This window comes from Varroa destructor, unplaced genomic scaffold (genome assembly GCF_002443255.2).
Source record: "Varroa destructor unplaced genomic scaffold, Vdes_3.0 BEIS01000004.1, whole genome shotgun sequence".
NCBI classification, from domain to species: domain Eukaryota; kingdom Metazoa; phylum Arthropoda; class Arachnida; order Mesostigmata; family Varroidae; genus Varroa; species Varroa destructor.
In genome coordinates, this window is record NW_019211457.1 from 36,730,726 (window position 1) to 36,747,521 (window position 16,796).

A 16,796-nucleotide genomic window follows, 5' to 3' on the forward strand; every position below is an offset into this window, starting at 1 on the left:
ATCTACCCTGGGTAGTTTAGATACAATGAATCTGCTTACTGTGAATATTAAACTACGTTTGGCCGATCGGCGCATTACAGATTTACCTACAAATAACTGCCTCATGGAAAGTGGAGCCTAGGTTTGAAGTCTCTATTGATTATACACCAATAATAAGCTTTCATCTTTTGAACGTAACGTAGTTCGCAAAACGGGTGTCATGCGTTGTGAAAATGGTCCACGCAATTGAATTGGTTTAGTCTCTTAAAAATTTAATATTTCATTTATATTTATGTATGTTAGTCTTAGAAGTTTTGTCGCAGGATCTTGCAAGTTATTTAAATAATCACGAGCTGAAATTTCAGATTATAGTTCGCTTGCAGGTCTTTTAACTCGGACAAATTTGCCCTAATCATTCACTCAGTAACTTATTTCTTGCTTTAACCTTACCTTTGATTCAAAGCTCGAATACTGGCAGAAGTTTCTACAAAATGAGTATTCTCTAATTGATGTAGGGATGACAATTAAAATTAGTAGAGTTTAAATAGATTTTATTAATGATTTTTTATTCAGCTATCTCAATTTTAAACTAATGACCTCTACGATGAGTTTCGACGAGATGCCAGTTTTTGCTTACGGATTTTTTGAGATCTATTTATTTACACAAAAAGCGCAAAGAATTCGCCAGATTGGTGGCGTCACATAAAAGTTTAATGTACATAATTCTTGCGTCTCTGTGAAGACTTAGATAAACCAAAAAAGAGTGTCTTCAATTGTCTGTTAGTTCAATGTTTCCACCGTCGTAGCTTTGAACTGATCCATAACAACGTCTATGACTATCCGCAGTTAATTTCTGCTGCACAGAATCTCGCAGTTAGACTCGTGTTTCTTTATCGGACGTAATACGAAAATCCCCTGCTGGCGGGCAACGTAGCATTGCCGTATGATCGGCTGAAGCAGTACTTTCGAAAACAGTGGCGGCAGCTGCAATAACAAACAGGACTAATTAGCGAAGGGTCAAAATACGTGAATCTACAACCTCACTTCCCGTCGACAAGGCCACTAACGTTAGAGCAGCTCGCGATGCTTCAGCTCCCACAACAAGCTGGACACTGTCTTTTCTCTCTTCCGTAAAAAATTCTTTTTTTTTTTTTTTTTTTTTTAGTTTTGAAACTGTACAATTAAAAGGTATAATGCATTAGGAAAAATACGTTGTTTCGACTTCTTCGATTGCCAGACATATGTCATAATCGATCCCGAAGGCCTATCAGCTTTAATCTAATTATTTTATCTAGACATGAGACAGTTTTATAATATTATAACGCGTCGTACGTCCTTTTAGCACGCATCTTACTCTGCTGTCCTTGGCAGCTTGCCTCTCGACTCTTTGCAGAACAGCTTTGCTTCTTTATGTACAGTCCTATACATCCAGTCAATGAGGGTTTCATACATCAATTTTCAAACACTTTACATTCGCTATGATGATAAACAAAAGAGGACGGTTATGGCGTTATAGCTTCGTGCATCAACTTGACTACAAAGTTCTGTCAGTATATTTAAGGATAGATTTTTGTATACTATTTTACTGACGAGTGAAATCTACGATCAATCGACGGTTTGTGGAGAGATCACAGTAACAATGACAATGGGTAGTCGTCATAAGGGTACTTGCTTTCCTCGGCCCCGCAGCGTTTTGCATTGGCTGAATGGAGAATGGTAAAGCTGGCGCGTCGCGGCAGATAGCTAGCATTATGAACTACGATATTCTAATCCGTTTTTTTACACGTTTATATGATTATTATCGCTTGCGTAGGAATAGACATTGAACGTATATCTTGCGTATTTATCAGCACTAGCAGGTTTCAAGGAAGATCAAAAGCTAGGTAGCAATTGCTTTGCATGTCATACACGAACTACTATTAAGATGGTTACTAGTATAGACGCGAGACGTTTGTCCTGACTACCTAGGCGTTTTTCTCCTTTCATCTGTCTAAACGTATCCGTAATGAACTAGGAAAATGTTGAGTTAAATTAAAGAGTCAGGTACAACTTATCAGAAGCACCAGTGGCAAACATTTCGTCATAAGCGCTACTTGTTTTTTTTCATGAAACACAATTTGAACGTGGTGCTAAATTCACCATTGGCTATGTAACTCAGCTGTATGTAACTTCTTGTAGTGGCTGCCAACATTCAACGTAGCTCTGATGCTGAAAATCTTTGTCATTGATCCGACAATAAGTGCTTGCGAGCAGTCGCTTGTCCCAATGCAGTAACAGAAGTTTCCGACATTTTACCTACTGGACGAAGAAGGGAAGTTGACGACAATCAACACTAATTTCTTTTTGACTTTTTCTCTAACTAAAAAGATTACCTAGCAGCCTTAACCCGTCTTCATGCCATGTATGCGTCATGTTCCGGACATAAAATTAATGCCACATCGGACTATCGTTTTCATTTGGACCTGCCCGTTAGTACAGGAACGTACCGCTATTCGAAGAGGATTTGGAGCTTTTTTTTTCGCAAAAAAATCACTAGTACACTAAATTTGAATGTGTGTGCCTTGTAACATCTCAGGGCTTTCGTAAATTCACTATAGATCCCGACGAACGTTATTATAAAAACGTTGTTGTATTATAGAAACGGCCAGTCGCCAAGAGACTTAATGTATCGATAAAGGGAAAGTTAGTTATCTAACATCTGGATAGATATTTCAAAAGACAAGTTAAATCGTTGCTGTTTCCTGGCTTGAAAAACACGAGGTGGTCCTAGACTGTCTGTCACGTTATAACAGTGCCCTATTTCGGGTACATATTACACCGGCAGTGGACCTGTTTTTCCAGTTCGTTCTTAAACAGAAACAACAGCGACTTTGTCGCTATGTGTCTATGGCCAGCTACCTTGGCATTGTAGTAAAATTGGCTTGGATTCCTGAGCTGGATAATGAAGCTATGGCACTAGCGTTGGTGGTTGCCAAAAATGACACAGCGCTAGACGACGAAGGCCGCAGTGGGGGCTTTTTTCCTTGTGAACGAGAGCGAGACATCTGGCGACGATTACGAACACAAGGACAAAGGACGGCACAAACAGCTAAATGTGGGCAACAACAGCACCAGTCAAAGCACATAACAAGGTAGGACTTCTAAGCTCCCGGCATAATGACGACCGTGAAACGCCAGCGAACACTGCTTGAAAAAGCTAACTAGCGAAGCAAACAAGTAAGAAAATCTCTCATTATGTCTCTGTATTAGTAGGTCACTTATTTACTCAGCTTGGCAGGTATACGCTAGCTACCTATACCCAGTTTATATCTGTGTGTGGTACAGGCGATGTAAGCAACTCTATCGGTTACCACCTCCCCCCGATTTGCCTTGCCAAAGAAGAGTTCGTCGTGTATGTGTGCTTAGCCAGCAAATACGTCTCCGCTTCACCACCATACTATTTTTCTGTCTTTTGTTGACTCTAGTACCGTTTGCTGTTGGTCGGTAATAGCCGTATGTCTCCCTCTGACGAGGAACAAGGCTCGTCTGAGCTGTTGTTGTTACTATATGCGTGACTCCTTTGCTTTCATAGAGCTTTTGTTATTGTCCAACTCGTCGGACGCCGCTACATGCGACTCGGTTTCTGTCTGTTGATCGCGACTAGCAGTTGGTTATAGGTTGCCTCATGACATAAACTATAGGTGCAACGCTGTGATGTATGGCGCCAACTTCTCTATAGCTTTTCGGTTTTGTCGTTTTGGCTATCGGCGACTATCTCGAAGACATTACATTGTGGACATATATGGCCTTAAAGATGCAAGTCGGCCCCCTATTTCTTTCCTGTTTATCTGACAAACCGGTGATAACATTCTTCAAAGCGTACACAAGAATTAGGAGATATTATTATCGCGAGGTTAGCGTCTTCCCAGTTATATCTGGGACTCGGGAGCTCAGCACGAGGAACATATACTGTCGCGTACAAAACAACGAAAACGTGGCACTTAAGTAAAGTGTCTAGTTATAAATTATCGAACGCACGCTAATTATAGTTACAATAAACCTCCACTCTTCCACTAGTTCCAACTGACATTGCGCGGAAAAGATTTGCTGTGATTCCTAGGAAATAATAATTGTTATCCTCTATATAATATAATTTTTCTGAAGCTATAAAAATGCTGTGAAAAAAAATAAGGACAAGCGTTATTTCGATGTGAGCGCTCGTGAAAAAATTAAACGTCAACGGCCTGCCTCATCAAGACCTCGAAACTCAACCTTGGAATATTTAGCGTATTTTCAATTTATATGCTAGCGACTTAATGCTACATGACACAGTTGTTATCAGGGTATTGATGTAGAACAAAAGAACTAGAAAACAGGGAATAACTTTTATAGATTCCGCCAAAGGCTTACGGCGTAAGTACTGATGATTCCGATCCGGTAAAAGCTACTACACTATCACAACTAGGATTTGAATTGCTTAAGCCTGCGTAAAATCCAGGGCGCTTTACCGTGCCTAACAAAACACGTGAAGACCTCCTTTTGCTGAACTCAAAGTTTTGCCTGTATCCTAACGTAAATCATCACTACGCACCGTTTTACTGTAAAATATTGAATAAACCGGGTATAATGTTGTCGGAAACTCGGCGTGTTGATGTAATTTCCATGCTTATATCTGGCTCAATAGGAAGATATCAACTGATTAACCATCTAGAGCACAAGATCGAACTTTTCGAACTACAAAGCAACAGCTAATGCGAAATGGGACAATTTGCTATTCATGTGGAAGAAATAAGTAGGCCGAGCTTTGTTTTTGTGGCACTGCCTTATCAAAGACATCAGAAGGAACGACCTTCTGGGTTGGCTTTTTAATGTAATCTCAATTGGAATATGAGTCAGAAACCCAATGATCATCTATTCAAACGTATGCGCGCAATTGTAATTTTAAGCTTACCACCTCGTTAACTCAGTAGATAAATGGACAATATACTTTCTTGCCAATCGTTGTTGTTATTATATTTATCATCTGCGATGGCTTGCATTGGAAAAGAAGGCACCAGAACGCACGTATATATGTGTTGTGCACAAAACCATTCTGCTACGGTCACGTTCGTGGAAAGTACCAAAAGTAACTTCCAATCGAAGCTTTTCAATCCTAGACTTACTACTCATCGCCTTGCTTTGGGTTAACCCCTATTATCACATGCCTCAGAGAAAAGGGTACCGTTTTTGTCCTACTCCGTTTTCGCTATCCTTCAATGCCCTGTGAAACTAGGTCACGTCATTTAGTCAAAGCGTTGGCTTCAATACAGCATGTCATCTGGTCTTATCGTAAAGATAGCGTTATAGAAGAAGTGTAGATATGCTTTTCTATGCTACGATAAAAAGGCCATAACACTGAGATATCTACAATGCTAGAATGTATTTACCATTCTTGCTGCCAAAAGCAGCTTTTATATCCATCGGGTTCTAAAATTGACGCGGCGATCTTAATGCCAGTATCAAAAACAAGTATTTGTAGAACGTTGAGGTTAGCTCACAATTACGAAAAGTTCTCAAACTTGGTATATTGCTCTCTTGACGTTTTAATATAATCTTTTTTTTTTGATAGGAAAAGATGCTCTTTTCCCAAATGAGATCTTTTTTCTTGTAAGATTCTCCACCCCCTCCATGGTGAACTTCCGTATGTGTTAGATAGACTTTCGTTGTTACTGAGCGTTTATTGAAACCGTCAACAAATTTAGTGTGAGAGAAGCCTTAATGGAAGAGAATGTTAAAAAGTATGATTAGCTGATATTTTGATGAAGTATTCATCTAACCTTCCTTGAAGCAAGCTCTGCTGAAAGTTAGACAGAAAACGATAAGAGTGGAATTATTGTTTAAAAACAACGTTCTTCATCAAAAAAATTACGAACGTTAGGTGCATGTAATGAGACTAAATATAGGAATAGGTTAACTAAGAAAACTATATATATATATGGAAGATTAGTGTATTTGAGTGCTTTATGGATGGCAGTTAGTTTCAAACTACAGCGGAAGAGACGGATCACAGCTTAAATTTTCCATTCGATGGAAGATTTATTACGAAAAACCGTGACCCAAATAATTATCTGAAGAAAATTTTAATTTCGAAAAGCAGCTCTGTGGAAGATCCCATACAGGAAGCTGTGGTCACTGACGAACTAAAAATACCGAAGATAACTGGCTGGTCCGACTTTTCGCTTGCTCAATTAGAAGCGCTGCAGTGTAGACCTTGATGATGATCGGAATAGCAGAGGTGCCTGCCGGGGGATAGGCTCTCTTTTTAGGGCCTCATAGGGTCTTCATAGGGCCTCTTTTTAACGACGCAGAATAGACCAACTGAATGAATAGACATCATGAATAGCCGGAAATACCATTTTTTCATAATGGCTTCTACGGACATCTGTCAGTTGTTTTTTTCTTCTGTCAAAGCTCTAGATGGCGTTCCTACAGTATATTGGCGAATAGTAATTTTCAAAGCCATCTGTATATCATTTATTATGGCTGATTTGATTAGATTGCTCGCTAGTCGCGAAGCTGTGGCAATTATCAGCAAGGAACTTGCTTTGACGACAATTATAAAAGTAAACTACTAGTTTAAATTGTAAAATCAATACGTTTTCTTATTATACTCTCCCCATTGTAGATCCACGCAGTGAGTAAGATTGGGCTCTGTCTCGGTTGATCAATCAGCAGATCCTTAGGCATACTTCCTCGATCCGCCTCCAACGACAAACAGATTACTCTAATTTTTTTGTCTTTCTGCGGGACATGTAATGTGTCGTTTCAGGAAGCAAAATCTAACCAGAAATATTAGTTTGATAGAAATCTGGGTTGAGCATAAAAGTTCTACAAATCGTGACGACAGTTGATGCAGATGTGAATGCTTTCCGCTCCGTTCAGCCAAGCACTTTTTAAGTCCTACACATAAAGTCGCCTGCCTTACTATGGAACACTGCACTCATCGGCGCGCTGAGAAAAAGCAAAAATTATAAGATTTCCATTTGTGCCATTTAATTGAGAAACAGACAATATCTACAAAAGTTAGAGTCTAAGCCCATGTTATAGCGGTGGTTTAGGTTTAAAAGACGGTTTAGACAGGCACATTTGATTTCACGCTGAGAACCTATCGTCTGAAGTAATATTCAACGTCAATACCTGCCACAAAACTTGAAACGTAGTTGCTACCTCTGATACGGCGATCGGCACATAAGATTCGCTTGTATCGCTTTGTTTATTTATATCTGGTTTTTTGACTTCGTATCGACGGTGTGCAGTGGCGGCGACTTTCGATGCTAAACGTGCTATGTCAGTAAGTACCTGATGTCGCTGGGAATGATATAGTTTGAGGAAAAAGCGAATTAGTAAAACAGCATACAAATCCGCAGCAGATAGAATGAGTGGCTACATAGAAAATAGTGTACGAGGGTGTAAAGTCCACGTAATAAAATTACATGTTTATAAAGAGCTACTCGGCCTTTCATTTATAGTTAGGATATAACCTCGTCATTGTCCTAGGTTTTTGGAAGGCACCACAGTTCAACGGACATGCTTATCACTTCGGAATGGTGAATGAAGCCCTATATTAATAAATCGAATATTATTTTTATGTAATCCCTAATCTCGTTCATGCTGACCTCGTTTCAGAATCTCGATGACGAGCTTATAGTTTTTACAGCTTTTAAACTGTGACCTTATTGACAGACACAATAAAATTCCCAAATATTATTACGTATATATCTGTTCGTACACCTCTAGCAGTAAAAGTATACTGTATATTGATACTGATATTAGTGAGTAAATCCTCCAAAAAGAAATGTGGCACAGTGAAGCTTCGAACAGTTGGCTTCAACTTCGTAGCAATAGCAATAGCAATTTATGCAATATGTAGTGTGACCGCATTTAGCACGATCTCCGCTTCTCCAACATTGGCAGGGTTCCAAAACCCTCTGCTTCAATACCGCTTGATTTATAACGCGTACATTATTTTCTGTCGACCTTTAAATTATTTGCTTCCATGAATGAGAAGACATTGTAAAGACATTTTCGCAAAAGACTTTGTATCTATTCATTGGAAATTTCCCAGAAAAAAAATGTAAGCCCCTCGTTTCAGATCTCCTGTGTCCGCCGAGTTATTTATAGCTGAGAACTCGACAAAACAGATCCGGCAATTTTGCTTGAATGCGAGAGGGGCAGCCGAAGTGTACGTCCTTGAAGAAGTCGACGGTAGACGACGTTAGAAGGAGCGGCGTTTCCATTAGTTCCTTTTGCCTAATTCTTTGCTTCTTCACGTGTGCTATGTGTGTGCTGCAGCTAAAGACGAATTCAAAGCAAGCGTCAAATACGCTCTCGAAAAGCTTCCCCGGGGTAGTCCGAGCAACAAGAGGCCCGCCGTTGCGGTCCATTTATTTACTATATGTACTTTAGGACATCATTTGTTCTTCGAGTGAGCAATAAATAGGTTAACGACTTTCCCTCATCTATTATAAGAGAGCTAAACAAACACGCGGACGGGCATATACAACACGAAACGATCCAACTGCTCACACAACGTACGCATGATGTACACAGTTTAGAGACTCAAGATTTTTGGCGGCCATTACATTTTTCGTTGAATTATACAAACCCAACCCACAATGTTTTAGTGATAGATGATTTATGGCTTGTAATAATAATACAAGTGTTCAAGTTTCACCTTAATTATAGAGTGGCTGCGTTTTTCAGCTGTAATGCATGCAACAGCCGTCAACAACAGGATTCCCACGGGGACGAATGGTCTAAGGTAACCTAAGCTAAGGCTTTTCCAATAATTTGCACATGCCAATGATGATGATGTCAAGCTTTGCTAAATTACCCTAAATGATTTTCAGTTACTTATATTGCTAAAAAATTCAGCCTGCTTTTCTCAAGGGACAGATGCAGAATGTCGGGAGAAGGCAATTTTTGTATGTCGTCGTCGTCGTCATTCATGTATTCAAGCACTGTTCGACGTACCGCAGTGGGCACATTATTCAATATCGAAAACACCGAAGGGGGGCAGACCTGTATCAACCTGTTGAACTAAACGCTTCGTAGTTTCGTGTGGCGCACGGTACCCGACTATGCAGAGGGTCTAAAAGTGCTGCCATGACGGGTTTATTCATGCTTCACGATATCTAATACCTTAGCATATACCATCTAGAACAGTAAAAAAAGCATTTAGTACTCGATTGTAGCCAGTCAGAACAAACAGACCTCGCAGTTACTAGAATAAATCAATGCATTATACAACTGTCTGTTTTTCTTTACATAATACAATTGTGTAGCGAATTTTATTTAAATAATTTAACATATTTCTCTGCGTTTACACCCACAGCAGCTAATCCCTTAAACTGTACTGCTATATGTTCAGAAAGTTACTTAACGCTATATGAACTTAAGCACTATTGAAGAACGTAAGATTCCCTACAATTTGTTTTTTGTTGTTCGATAACATAAGAGGTTGTTTAAAAAACTGAAGTTAAATAACGCAGGAAAAATTATTTGAAGGGGAATTAAGCACACATCAATGTCGGCTTCTGAAGATTTCAATAGTAGTTATTTCCTCATAGGGTTCCGTACCTTCGTAAATGTGTCCTAGCTTGAAAACTCCTGTGTGAGAACTCCCGACAAATTGGAAAGAGGATTTTTTTTTTCGTACGACTTTCAGGTTAATTCAAAAATCATATTGCTGCCATAATCATATCCCTTTAGCTCTAGATCTTAGATAAGTACTACTGAATAAAATTCTTCTATGCAATAAAATAATAATTGTGTTCCAGCGCCCTTGATAGCGCTCTACTTGGCATATCGTACCTATCGATGCCTATAATACTATGTTTCATTTACGTAAAAATAAAGGTCTGTTCGGCTGTACATCTATCTAATGTGAGCGTCATATTAGACTAGTCGTTAAATCCTATTCATTTTGAGCTAAGTTCTTTTAGGTATCTACAGCTTCATTTTGAGGATGAGACTACGAGATAGATTTTTCGACGCCTTTTTGGTAATTTTTCACGACCAGCTTTGTGGATTTTTGAAAAATCTATATTTGAAAATTATTTGTTTTTTTTCCATTCGATATATATATATATATATAGGGCAAAACATTTAATCTTGAGGTAATTTTCATTTCATTTTATCTTTTCACAATCTAGCGGCAAAATAGGATTATTCTTAGATGGTTGACAATTGATAAAATACGAACGATCTTAGTTACTATTTTCGAATTGTATGAATACTTTTTCCGGAAAAATAGTCTTTTCTTTTTTTTTTTTTTTTTTTTTCTAAAAGATACCTAACGCTGATACGGTTAATTTGCAAACTGCTTAATGAAATATTAACCAGCTCGGTATATAGTTCATATTCTTTGAAAGGATGAGTACTAGTCATAAATTTTCGTTCCCTATAAAACGCTGTGCAAACAAGTGGACTATTTTTTTGACGAACTCTTTAGAGTTTATGAAGTATATATATTGAAAAGTTACTTAGTTTTTCGGCTTCACATAATACTCATCATTATATTTTTTTTTCTTTTTTTTTTTTTTACTAAGAAGTAAGTTTAACTGTTCGACATCGGTTACAGTCGACGAAATAATCATGATACGACATAATAATGAATCATAATTTAAATGTATGAATTTTATTCATTAATTTGGTCAATAGTTCTTTTTGTGGCTAATCGCTCTCTGACAGGGCAGCGTAATGCTAATCTGGGTCATCTCCGATAAAGTATAAATCATTCTTGAAGGACGGAATGAAGAAAGGGAATAGCGAAAGCGCTGCCAGACGGAAACTATAATGATTTTGTGGGTTATATTGGATAGCGTCACGACTCGAGTACAGTTATATCGTAGTAGTAAAATGAAAGGATTATTATAACAGACTGGTATCACGGTTCTCAAAAAAATAATGGATTCCAAATCGATCCCTAGTTTCTACTAGTCGAATTGAATTCGTTAATATTGGAACAAGCTGATGAAAATAATTGCCAAGGGCAACGCGTTAGATGAGTCAGGTAAATTGCAATGGCTAAACTGTTTACGTTGAGCTGAATGTAACATTAATAGACTAAATTAATTAATTAGTTACTTAATTAATCAAAGGCAAAACACGCTCAAGGCAAAACCCGAGAACCCCCTGACACACCCCCCCCCCCCCTTTCCCACGTGCACGTAACCACCAGTCCTTTTCTCTCTGGCCTAATTTGTTTACCTGTTTAATGATCGTGTAGTTCGGGGTCACTCCAGCGCCGAAAAACAACGATACGGCAGTACGTCTTCATCGATGAGGTATCCTTTTTCCAGACGTAACCTCATCAGTTAAAAAGTTTCGACAAGCTTGACAAGAACGATACAACTATTCGCTTTTCTTAGAAAAGACGCTATTTTTCGTCTGCTTCAAGAGGGTAGTGCCGAATAACCGCTACCGTTCACTACAAATGAACGGGAACATCCCATGCTTAATTGCTGCTTTTTTCTCCGCTTATATGTGAAAAAAATTATATAAATACAATCAAAGTTGACTAAATGAATTATAACACCCGAAGTTAGCTATTATAAAGTCTAGACAAAACCGATATTGTGAATATCACGTAAAAATACGCGTGACCGCTAATAATATATCTAATTAATCCAGGGACGATATAGAAATAAAAAGGCTCTCTGTTCTCCTAGAGGATTCATGCTCTATTATCCTTGTAGGAAATGGGTTGTTTTTAATCTTATTTAACTGAATTGACAGAAGCAAGATCGCATGCTATTGGATTTTCTATTATTCACAGAAAGTTTGTAATATTTTTGTATCGTTAGGTTGAAGGAGAAAAGAAAGAATGCAGCCAACCTCAGCTAGCTCTCGGAAACCCAAGCCGCTAGATTCAGGTCATCGAGACTTCTATACATACCGTCAGTGGCAGTACGCGTGTAAATCCGATATATACAATTGTATAAGACTACATCACTACTGAGAGCGTTCCGCGACGATTCTACCGGCTTTAACGACGTGAAGACGACTCCTAACGTACGGCCCGGGGGAAGCTGCTCTTAAAGCAGGCACAGCTTTGATTTTTTTCTTGACAGCAGGTAACAAGAATATTAAAATCTTGGCGCACGGTCGCTTGCTCTATTATTGCAACATGTCCATTGGCCTACGTTGTAGATGTCTAGTATAAGGTACAAATATCACCGAATGGGTACCGTGCTAAGTACACGCATATCATGATATTCAAAACGGCTTCTGTATTGGCAGTATTTGTAGTGGCGGCAGCATATTTCATCTTCTTGACTTGAGCAGCTGCTGAAAGCCAAGAGTCGTGCATACGCACTTGTGACGACGAGATTTTTAGCTCCTCTTAACCGCTCCGTTAACTCATACTATTATGTATTATTTTATACCCCCTTCTCCTGCCGACGCCTACGACGATCTATTTAACGCACATAGTTCATCGTATGCTCGACCTTCTGCTTACTGCGTATGTTCTGTAGTAGGCGGAATGAACACGGCCGTATCTTGTTTTCTCCTCGAACTCATTGCCATAGCAGCCTCGCGTAGGCCCCGGGAGAGAACCAAAGTCGTCTTCCTGAGTGCCAAGCTATCCGGGACGCCGCATGGTTTCTATAGCCCCGCTGCAAGTTCCCTTGCTGTTGACCCTTTTGCCGACGGGGTGGAATACTTGGCTGGTGGGATTGCCGCAGTCTTTTCGTCCACCTACCCCTAAACATACCCAGTGAAGTCTGGGGGTAAAGACCTTGGAGGCAGCGAGCGCAACCCTCCTCTAATCCAGGGTTGAGTACCCTACTCATCCTAGCGTTGTGGCCTGGTTATGTACACTGGCCGGTTTCCCTTTCCACAGACGGTGCCTTCTCTCCCCATCGAGATTGGCCCTTTCCCTGCAGCGGCAGCAGCAGCAGCCGGCGTCCGGGTTACGGACGAGGGGCCGGTTGCTTGGCTGTCCGTTGGCGGTCCGTGCTTCGTTCACTGGCGACAGGACTTTTGTTTGCAGGACCACAAAACGCTGTTCGAGTGTGTTTGAATAAACAGTGATCAAGCGCGAGCTAGTGCAGAACATATAAGCAGTAGGAACATGCTGGCCTACCTCACAGCGGCGACACGACAACATAGACGACGACGACGACGACGACGGCAGCAGCAGCAGCAGCAGCAGCAGCCGCAGCAGCAGCAGTGGTAGTAGTAATAGGAGACTGCCAGCCGAGAGTGGACAGACAGACTCGCAAAAGGTAGACAGCAGCAGGAAAGAAGGACCTCGGACACAGCCTCAGTCTTTGGCTCTCAACAACAGTAGCCGATGTGCAACGCGGGGCCGATATAGATTCATCCGCTACAACATCGACTTTTACCGCTATTCCTACTACCGCTACAACTATTAGCGGCAGCAGCAAGATACAACGGCTACGAACGTCACGATCAGAGCAGGACCAAGAGCCGCAGCCCCAGTGGTAACGGTTGCCACAGCAGCAGCGGTGGTGGCTGGTCAGGATCAGTTTCTCATCGTCCTGTAGTTCTAGCACTTCACTCTTCGAGTGCAAGGAGGTTCTCTGGGTGTCGGTGCAAGACAGCCAGTTGCTGCTGCTGTACGCATCACCGCTGTTTTTAGAAGCGCGTGCGTCTCTTCTTTATATTTACTATAGGCACTGCCAGTCAGCCAGACTGAAATCGACATAGCAAACGGGTAGTAGACACTCAACGGACGCTACTAGTGGACGGCCGGCAGGACAACAAGCGGTCAGTCAGACATAGTTGGTTATTCGATCGTTAAACTTTTGCCCGCCATCGCATCAGCGTGTGCTCTGTGTTTAGTGCACCACGTACCGATTACCTGGTGTTGTTAGCAATGTCAGTGTTTCGACGAGTGTATCGATACTAAAAAAAGATCGTTGTTTTCCAGTCACACGGCATAATCATATTTTCACGTTTTCATGAAGACAAATCGCGTAGACAGGGTGACTATCGAACGCGGCTCACGAGAGCATTTCTACGCTTACGCATCCTAATTTAACCGACCTCAAGGTACCTGGCACGCAACTAACCGCGGCTGCAACAGTAATGCATATAGCTTCACTCTACAAACCAATAGCGTCAGACGCTGGGAGAGAACGGTCTGCTGAAAGAATGGAAAAGTTGCGACAGATCACAGCCTGGCGAAGCGAACTAAAGAAGCAGAGTAAATGAGCAGTAGCACGAATGTTCGAAACCTCAGTCATAGATCGCTGAGCGCCAGGCGCACAGCAGTCGCCTCTGGCGACTCTGGCGGTTACAACAACGGCGACAAAAACGCAGCATTTTGTGTCACTGCTGCCACTATCACGAATGGTCGTTGGAAAACACGGCAGCGTCCGGTAATTGGAGCAGTAACGATAACGGCGCTCGAGAACAGTGCCAGTGTCGCTGTCGACAACATCATGTACACATAAATATATACGTATACACATAATAGCAGAGGAAACGCCAGCAACAGCATCGATAAGCCCGGGGTACAACATCGACAGCAGCTGTTTTCGTTAGTCGTAGTAGATCATTCGGCTCTTGCTTGTGTTGACCGGCGGCCGACGGTCGGTTTTGCTTGTAAGCACAGAGTATAGACCCATAGATGCAGAGAGCAAGCATCAAATCACGGGTTGACCACCATTGCGTTCGGTAGAATTCGCTTTACTAGTGTGTGATATGTAGATAGAGCATAAGCGTTTAGGTAATGTGTTTTAATAGGCGTTCAAAGCAGCGCAAGAAAATTCACGTTCGTAGTTTTGCTCCGGCTTCAGCGAGTACGAGGCAGAAACGTAATATACCGAGTGCGCATTCTAGGCGCCAGTACTAACATTTCGAGAAATACGCTGATGGCAAAGGTCAGACTGCCAATAATGATGATCTTATGCGGTCTTTGCTTGCTTGCTCGACAAGAACATAGTGCGTTGATTGTTTAGAGCTAATCGATCATTGTGTCGGATCAGGCCAGCTAGCCTGTTGATCATAATGCGTGATCAGAAAGCATGATTTAACAAGCAGTAATTGCTACGCGGGCACCGTGCACTGTGGTGGTTAATTTCGTTCATTTACTTATCTTAGGCCGCCAAAAACAGTTCGGCTTTGCCTTATTCTAGGAACCGCCGCCGATAGCATCGTACCGCAGATCAACGAACAGAAGAAGTTCGTTGTTATTTTAAATTAGGAGGAACCATTCAAGGTCCGTACTTTTGCCAGAGAGCTGGAGAGCACTCTTGTACGCGCCTATCGTTTATCGAATACGCGTCGTCAAGTAGGATTATTGTCCCGTAAAGTTGCTACATAGCGCGATGGACGACCATCAAACCTTTCGTTCGCGTCATTGAGTGAACGCGACCAGCAGGATCGAGGTTTCTAAGACAGGGTCCAATATGAATAGCTAAGTAAGTGCCGAAAATATCCGTCTGGAAGACAAACGGGAGAGAAAGGACGATTTTCAACAACGGCTATTTCCCTTTATCTTTGTAAGGCATGTTGCGCGGTCGCAAGCGCTCCCAATACGTAAATTCACCCAAATAGTCGGCAAACGCTATCGCAGACCCGATTATCAGCTGGGCCAGGTGTTAATTAGGAATAGCTAGATGAGTGTCTTGGCTTCTCCACCAGCTACGGCAATCAGCCGTTCATCGATCCGGGTTTTCTGGCTGGTGGCACGAGGCGAGCGCGCTCCAAAGGTCCTGAGCGTGACCGACAAGCAAACGGAACTACCCAAGCAGAGCAGAGCCGGCTAGAGTCGCGGTAGCCAACGTTGTTCCCTTACTAGTTGTTATGAGTGTGTGTGGGCATATTCGTGTGTCTGTGACGACGTACCCGTGGATATAACTAACGCTTATGCCAACGATGATAGTAGTGAAGCATCGGGAGACGGTTAATGGTGCTAAATGAGAGATACTATGCTGTGCATTGTGTGAGGAACAAAATGAAGAGAGCACCGTAAAGTGCGCCGGGAACAAAAGGAGCGGGTTTGCCATGCACGTCGGGGGATGTTCTGAACGAAAAGAAGAAGGGTAGAAGGAGAACAAGGCAGAAGAGGACACAGCGGGGCGTGCCGTACCCATTGTCATCATCGCCGTCTGTGCGACGTGGAAACTGCTGTGTAATTACCGAGATCAGCCTAGTAAGTTTTAAGCAGTTGTCGTGTCGCCGACAAAGCAACTCATTCACTTTATTAGGCAACAATAAGCTTTGAGATCGTCGACAAGCAACGCTCTATAAACATACATACGTTTACGGCAAAGATGAGGTCTTAAATGTCGGCCGAGTCGGCCCTCTCGATTCATATCGATAGGCGAACGCCATTAGCGTATAATATTCACACGGGACGGAGCCGAGGAATCAGCAATTTATATTTCAGCTTTTGCTCAATTGATTTTCAACATAGTTGCATTATGCAACAATTCGGGTGCTGTGATAGGGAAATACAAATAAAAAAAGTTCTATTCCAGTTTGTTTTAATGTATCTAACCGATGTGCGCGTGTTTAAAGCAGCGCTTAACGGTGGTACATGGCGTATTACTCGAAACATTTTTTAACTTATATGCACAAACGAAAATGGCAAAAGGATAAAATTCAAAAAAAAAAAAGATTAAAAGGTAGCTGTCATTTTCCGATTTCGTCCTGCCGGATGTAATGTGGCACTCCATGGTTTCATGCAAAAAGGCCGGTCATCGAACAAAACTAGACGGGACGAGAAAGACCCGTTTGTTGCATCAGGCCAACGTGAGCTAGAAGAGAATGTCTGTTTCTTTCGAAGGATAAGACGTGATTTTAGATTGAAAAGGAAATTA

General features: G+C 41.4%; 1 protein-coding gene and 2 long non-coding RNA genes across 5 annotated transcripts in view; 2 read left to right on the top strand and 1 right to left on the bottom strand.

Annotated features, from left to right (window-relative positions):
• Window positions 1-656: 656 nt before the first annotated feature.
• LOC147756146 (uncharacterized) lies at window positions 657-3,256 on the bottom strand. Its single transcript, XR_015326035.1, has 2 exons — window positions 2,878-3,256; window positions 657-963 (listed from the first exon to the last, which is right to left on the bottom strand). It is a non-coding gene; the product is annotated as an uncharacterized LOC147756146 (long non-coding RNA).
• Window positions 3,145-9,231, top strand: LOC111249928 (uncharacterized). The gene is made up of 3 exons (XR_002673126.2): window positions 3,145-3,195; window positions 8,701-8,758; window positions 8,847-9,231. It is a non-coding gene; the product is annotated as an uncharacterized LOC111249928 (long non-coding RNA).
• A 3,720-nt stretch (window positions 9,232-12,951) lies between these two features.
• LOC111249117 (uncharacterized) overlaps window positions 12,952-16,796 on the top strand; it is an 82,278-nt gene continuing 78,433 nt past the window's right edge. For 2 of the 3 annotated variants that reach the window (XM_086986499.1, XM_086986500.1), the window contains exon 1: window positions 12,952-16,126. The gene's annotated coding sequence lies outside the window, so the exon portion shown is untranslated. The remainder of the gene's footprint in view (window positions 16,127-16,796) is intronic. The other variant, XM_086986501.1, reaches the window with a different exon arrangement.